The sequence below is a fragment of the Protobothrops mucrosquamatus genome, unplaced genomic scaffold (genome assembly GCF_001527695.2).
Source record: "Protobothrops mucrosquamatus isolate PMUCROS unplaced genomic scaffold, P.Mucros_1.0 scaffold5545, whole genome shotgun sequence".
Classification (NCBI taxonomy): Eukaryota; Metazoa; Chordata; class Lepidosauria; order Squamata; family Viperidae; genus Protobothrops; species Protobothrops mucrosquamatus.
The window spans coordinates 30,470-37,325 of record NW_015391400.1 but is presented as its reverse complement, the minus strand read 5'-3'; positions in this window follow the sequence as shown (position 1 = coordinate 37,325).

Genomic DNA, 6,856 nt, shown 5'->3' with positions numbered 1-6,856 from the left:
CAGGGGAAGGGAATTCAGTTTTTGGCTTCGATTATGCAGTTCCGATGTTATGCTACTCAAAATAAAGATTCTTTAAGGTAAACAGTGCTTCGAAGTTCTTTTGAAAAGTTTCATCTGTCAGAACCATGACATTATGGAAGTTAGAGGGTCCAAAAGCCCAAACTTGTTTGTGGAGATCTGAATTTTTCTAGTGTTTTACCTACAAGTTATTCTTTTATGGAAAAACTTGTTTATCGTTATATACATTACTAGAACTGAATGGTCTTGAATAAAATTAACCTTGAAGACTACACCTATTACTTCTATCTCTGGAAGATGTGGAAATTAATATAGTCTGGAGAAGATCAATAATTTATGGCAGCTAAGTAGCATCAGATCTTTTGTCTTTGATTCTCTACTGTCTATTAATTAAATCTTGATTAGTAGCATATTTGATGTAAGAATGCCTCCACAAAACTGAACTTGTCGTGACATTATTCCAAACTCAGTGATCTAACAATTTAGATTCCTACAGTAATTTTAATAAGAATCCAAAGTTGATATAATATTCATGTGAAAGCATTTATTTTTCACATATGGCATTGTAAATATTCAGCAGGTTCCTTAGGTCATATTGATTATGAAAGCATCCTATTGGCAGTGGCACAAATGAAATTATTTTACCACCAGGATATCTCTAAACATTGTAGTGCTGCCCACAGTGATGTAAAACCTGTTGAATGATCTCAAAACAAAGTCAGCCATTTTGACTGTCACTACACTGCATATAATTCTTACAGTAGATGGTGGGGTGCAGGCAACAGTATCTTAACCTCAATTCATTTATGACAATTGCAGTGTCCCAGAGTCACGTGATCACCTTTTGCAACCTTCTGACAAAGTCAATGGGGAAGCCAGATTCACTTAATAACCGTGTTACTAACTTAACAACTGCAGTGATTCACTTAACAATTGTGGCAAGAAAGGTCATAAAATGGAACAAAACTCATTTAGCAACTGTCTTGCTTAGCAATGGAAATTTTGGGCTCAGTTGTGGTCATACATTGAGGACAACCAGTGGATTAATAGGAAGAGTGGATTATAAAGCATTACAGAACTTGTAGGATCTGGCCACTGGCTTAATCACAATCCGAGTTTGCTCCGATTGTGGATTTGCCAGAAAAGATATCACCTTTCCAAGCTTTATGCAGCAGAAAGAAATTTTATCCACATTGTCAGAAGTAAGTCTTCATCCTGATTCATCCAAGCCGGGAATAAATAAGCAACATGGCAACTGCTTTGGGAAGAAAGTTACAGTTTATTGAAGAGGCAGAAAGATGGTTCTTCAGGAAAGAGCAGAGGAGAGAAGGGGTTGAGCACATGGGTAATAGGTTTTTATACCCCCTCCAGCCCTCCGTTTGGAATAGTTTCCTGTTCCTGTGGCATGAACCTTGAGGATATCTCTGAGTGTTTTTCTAGGCCTTGATATCTGTTGTTTAATCCTATTATCATATCCTGCTTCCCTGGTGATGGGGCTAATGACTCCTAGAGTTTGGGTGGGGTATGCAGATTTTAAGTCTCTTTGTCTTGACAAACTTTCTGATGGTTTTACATTTGCATTTGCATAGGGCTGGCTCCTGCTTGGGACAGAGACTTGGGGGCAAAGTTGGTTTCTGCTTTTTAAAATACTTTTGAGGAAATATATTTTTCTGCCCTTTTAATATTTCCTTCTCTGGGGAGCTGACTTCCCACAACATGAAAAAAAATCAGCAAATATTGCAATCCTTTAGATTAGAATACAACTGGGTTCTATTCTATTTCTATTAAAATATAATGAGGGAGAAGATCAGTATTCCATTATGTGGTTAAATTAAATGGTGTGTTGGAGAGCGAGGATAGTTTTTTTTTAACTAATCAATGATTGTTGAAGTAGATAACAATGTTCTTCAAAAGAAAAGATGGAAATTGTCTCTCTGGAATTAAACGATTATACTAGTAAAATTATTAGAAAATGATGGTTGTTCTCTTTAAAATACTTATAATGCTAGTGCCGTCATCCATCAGTTTAAATTTGATGTTAAGTGGTTTTCATCTTACAACATGAAGTACTAAATTAGAGCCTCTGCTGTTAAAGGAGATTTGCAAAAATTCTTAAAGTGGGGTGGGGGGGAAAGGTTGCCTGGTCTTTTTGTTTGCCTGCCTTATGTAACCTACAAATTGCCTTTCTAAAGCTTAAACTTCACACAGACTAGTGGCTTTAGGTTACCTTCCTGGAATCTTAAGCTCCCAAAATAAACAGATAATTATACATAACAATGTTCTTGGACTGTAGCAGGGCATAATGCATACTGTAACTGAATGTTCCTACTGAGCTATTTTGTTTGGAAAATATGTTAGGAAAAAAGAAAAATCAGAACTATTATTCTTAGAACTGTTAATACAAGGACTCGTTTGTACCTGGACCTGAAAAGAAATGTGTCATTGTTTCAATCTATTTTAGTGCTATTTACATGGCTTGGCATTATTTCTCCAGGAGTTCAGCACCAAGCTTACTTACTGTGATATGCTTACCAACTTGAGTTTTATTTATATGTAAAAACAGCACAAAATGATCTTCTTGTTCTTGTTCTTGTTCTTGTTCTTGTTCTTGTTCTTGTTCTTCTTCTTCTTGTTCTTCTTCTTCTTCTTCTTCTTCTTCTTCTTCTTCTTCTTCTTCTTCTTCTTCTTCTTCTTCTTCTTCTCCTCCTCCTCCTCCTCCTCCTCCTCCTCCTCCTTCTCCTTCTCCTCCTCCTCCTCCTCCCCCCCCTGGGACTGAACCTGGGACCTTTTTAATGCAAAGTATGCCCCCATGCTACTAAAACCTTTTTCCTATCTTCAGTGTATAAAGTCCTATAGGTGGTTAATCTGGGGTTGATGTTTGCTATTTGCTTAATAGCCTGTTTTGTTTTGTGGAGATTGTTACTAGACCATTTTAGTTTGGATTGCCTGTTAATTTAATACCTTTAACCATTTTTTGTGTCTTTTTTAGTTTTGCGCCTCACCAAGTGTACACTGGAGTTGGGCAAAATAAATTTACCTAAATGTTAAGTAATAAATCACACATTAATGCTGCATAAGACCATCCCTTAACCTAAACCAATTTTTTTTCAAGCTTGGCAACTTTAAGATATGTGGACTTCAGTTCTCAGAATTCCCCAGCCACACATCTTAAAGTTGCCAAGTTTGAAAAACACTGATCTAGATCAATCTTCTCCAATCTGATGCCCCTCAGATGTGTTGGACCATTTTCCATAATTCCTCTTCCTCATAATCATTGTAGATGAGAAATGAAATCTGATACATATAAAAGACACCAGACTGGGAAATTTTAAGAATACTTGCTGTAATGATAGTTGCAGCATCATTTTCCTGTAAAATATCGGAAGCTACAGATGACATGAGAAGGATCTAGAATACCTTTCATTTCCATATCAATCTTACTACAGTCCCTAGAATATGTTTTAGGAGGCACAGTGACAGTGGACATTATCACTAACAGAAAACAAGGCATATAATGGACTTCTGTAAGGTATAGCATTTTTAATATCATTGGAGATGTGAGGGAAGAGTTATGCAGCAGCAGTTCCCTTTTTACTAAACGCATTTCCTGTAACCAAAGCATAAACCACTCAATTCCTATCATTGAAGTTGATAATCTCCTAAAATACTTATTTGTTTCTTTAGCATCATCTATGTGCATACTGCTGGCAAATAGACACTAATCCCAATAAATTTAGAACTGAGACTCTTTCTACTACTCATTAGCATATTAATTTCAGCAATATGGTTGGGTTTTGTCCCAAGAGGCAAGAGGCATGTGCCCCACAGAAATCCTCCCTCCCACTGATCTTGACAAAGATGTTTTTTCCCCACTGCTATTAGCCACAGTGATCTTCATTATTCAGCAAGGGGAGGTGAACTAAGTGCAGCTAAAATAGCTGGGAGGGAATCTGCTTCCCAGCTGCATCAAACTCACAGGGTGGGTAGACTAATATGGTCTCTGCTATAGCAACGTCAAGGCGATGATGGCCTTATTGCTTCACCCCCTTGGGGCATCTCAAGCATGGGAAGGATGCATTGCAACAGCCCAGACCCAATTTTGATAAAATGAGGAGAATACTTCTGCCTGATATTTCTGGGCTTTATTACAACAGGTCTCCTGGAGTCTCTTCTGCACCACCATTGGCTTAACCCTCCTTACTGTTCCCTCTTAAGGGCCATCACACACACACATACACACACACACAGTGTGTGTATGTGTATATATGTGTGTATGTATGTGTATGTATGTATGTGTGTATGTATATATGTGTGTATGTGTGTATGTATATATGTATATATGTATGCATGTATGTATGTATGTGTAGTAAAACAATAAAAGTGAACACCAGGGAAAGTTAAAATCATTAAAAGTTTTAATAAAACAGTAAAAAAATTTAAAAAGATTTTAAAATGCTATAACAGACCTAGCTTTCGTTGGAATCTACCAACATCATCAGGGTACAAATAACTCAATGGGAGAAAATACTTTTATACACCAGCCAATGCCTGTGCGCGATTCCTGGATCTAGTAATTGGTCCCAGCCGATCAAACGTTGTATCTGTCCTGTTCGGCTTCTCCTTACTGCTTCTACTTACTTTCTCATGGGTGTCAATCCTGCCATTACTATCTAACCCTGCAGCAAGAGAAGGCGGAGGCATCCTGCCCTCACTTACATCATCCAGCTTCTCCTTACTTCTTCTGCTTACTTTCTCATGGGTGTCAATCCTGCCATTACTATCTAACCCTGCAATGGGGGAAGGCGGAGGCATCCTGCCATCACATATATGTACTGTATGTGTGTGTGTGTGTGTGTGTGTATGTACAACATATCCAACCATAATTGTGCAGTTATTACTGTGGACTGTTTCATGGTATTCATGTGTTATGGGATATCATAATATTCTTGGTTTTCCTTTCTTTTTTGACTCACTATAAACTTAGTGAGGTCCAAAAAAGCTTCACAGTTGCAACCATCAGGCAAATGAACTGATCCTCATGCAGCCCTTATGATCATTTGAGTTTTGAGACCTCTGATTTAAAATAAAGAAACAACTTCAATTATAGCAAAGGAATAGTGATCCATTTATATTCTTCTCTTCAGCCTCCTCTTTTATTTCTTTTTCTGTAGTCAGAATGATGCTTATTAGCAAAAATCCTCAATTCAATTAAATAAATGTATTGCTAACTTGATTAATGACTACGTTCAGTGCACATGGTTAGCAATTAAGAAGCCCCAGAAGCCCCAGAAAAGTTTTCTGGATACCTGCAATGTTTAGTGTCTATGGAGATTCTCAATCATCCAAGTCATAATTGTCCCAATGCTGCTTTTCAAAAGGCAACTAGACTTTTTTGGAAAGTCCAGTTGCCTTTTGAAAAACACCTTTAGGACTGCAATGCTTAGATGCTTTAACTGAAATATTGTAAATCGAAATTATGTAACTTAACACTAAAATAGTCTTCATTCAGCAGCATCTTATTTATTTTTAATTACCTTTTTTGGTGACTGTTGAACTCTGCTAACTGATGATCTTGCACCTTTTCAAGTTCACTACCATCAAATTTAACAAGAGATGCAAGTTAAATATCATGGCTTAGTTTGGTCTACTCTGTATAGAATATGTGTGTGCTTGGTATGTTTATATATATTTCCAGACAGGGTGCATTTTTGGCCTTCTTAAAATAAAGCAATAAAGATTACATCAAAATAATTACTTGAATTGTATGTAGCATATAGTTATTTATTTATACAAAACAAAACTTTCTGAATGTTTAAATGTTCTTATTAAGATCAACCCTTCTTTCATTAATCATTAACCTGCTTACTCAAAACCTTAATATAAAGAAACAATCATACATTGATTAAATGTTGGTCTTTTTAGCTTGATGTTATTTACACTGATAGGTTTTTAATAGAATCTCAGCAAAATATTTAAATACTTTTCTGCAAAGTATTGAACTTACCTTATGACATCATTCCATTAATAATATTGCAGACAAATATGGGATAGTCTCCCATTTCACATTACTCAGGGAGCCAAAATATTAGAAGTTGTGGATATTTTCTGCATGAAACTGCATGATTTTAACAAGCAAATAAATCTATAAAGTTTGAACCATGGTATGTTCTCATAAAACACTTATGTGCTTCAATTTTGGCCTGCTATACAAAAATGCCATATCAGTTCTAGCATCCCATTAGTGACTTAATAAAAGCCTACTGATTTTGTTATTTCTATTGTTTCTACAAAAATAAAAATTGTAATGCCATCAAAATGATACATAGCATAAATCACATTGAATGCTGACCAGAGGAGGCTATGAGGGATAGTTTCTAAATTTGATAAATAAAGAAGGTAAATTTGGAAGTTTGATAATGGAGCCAATAATTTTATCGAGTTACAAGACAGTCCCTTGACCTCTGAATCTCTTTTGAAGACAGATGGAGAAAATGCTAAATGCAATCCTTGGTCACCAAAAGGATACCCACAATATTAACACCAATCAATAAGAAATCTCTTGTCATTGGATATTGTGGGGTCATTTTTTATTTTTAAAAAAATTGGAGTGATTATATACAATACCATGATGCCTTGAAGAAAGAAACAACAAAGGTAGCTGGGGGACTTATGAGTTGCTGCAAGAGCAGAGGTTGTAATTAGCATTCATGTTTGTGACTTTATGTACTTTTATGATCCACACCTACCCCGTAGTTGGTAGAGCACTAGAATTGGTGAGAAAAGATCATGGAGGTAAAATAAAAATATTTATCGTGCTCCTAATTATGTCCTTGCAGCA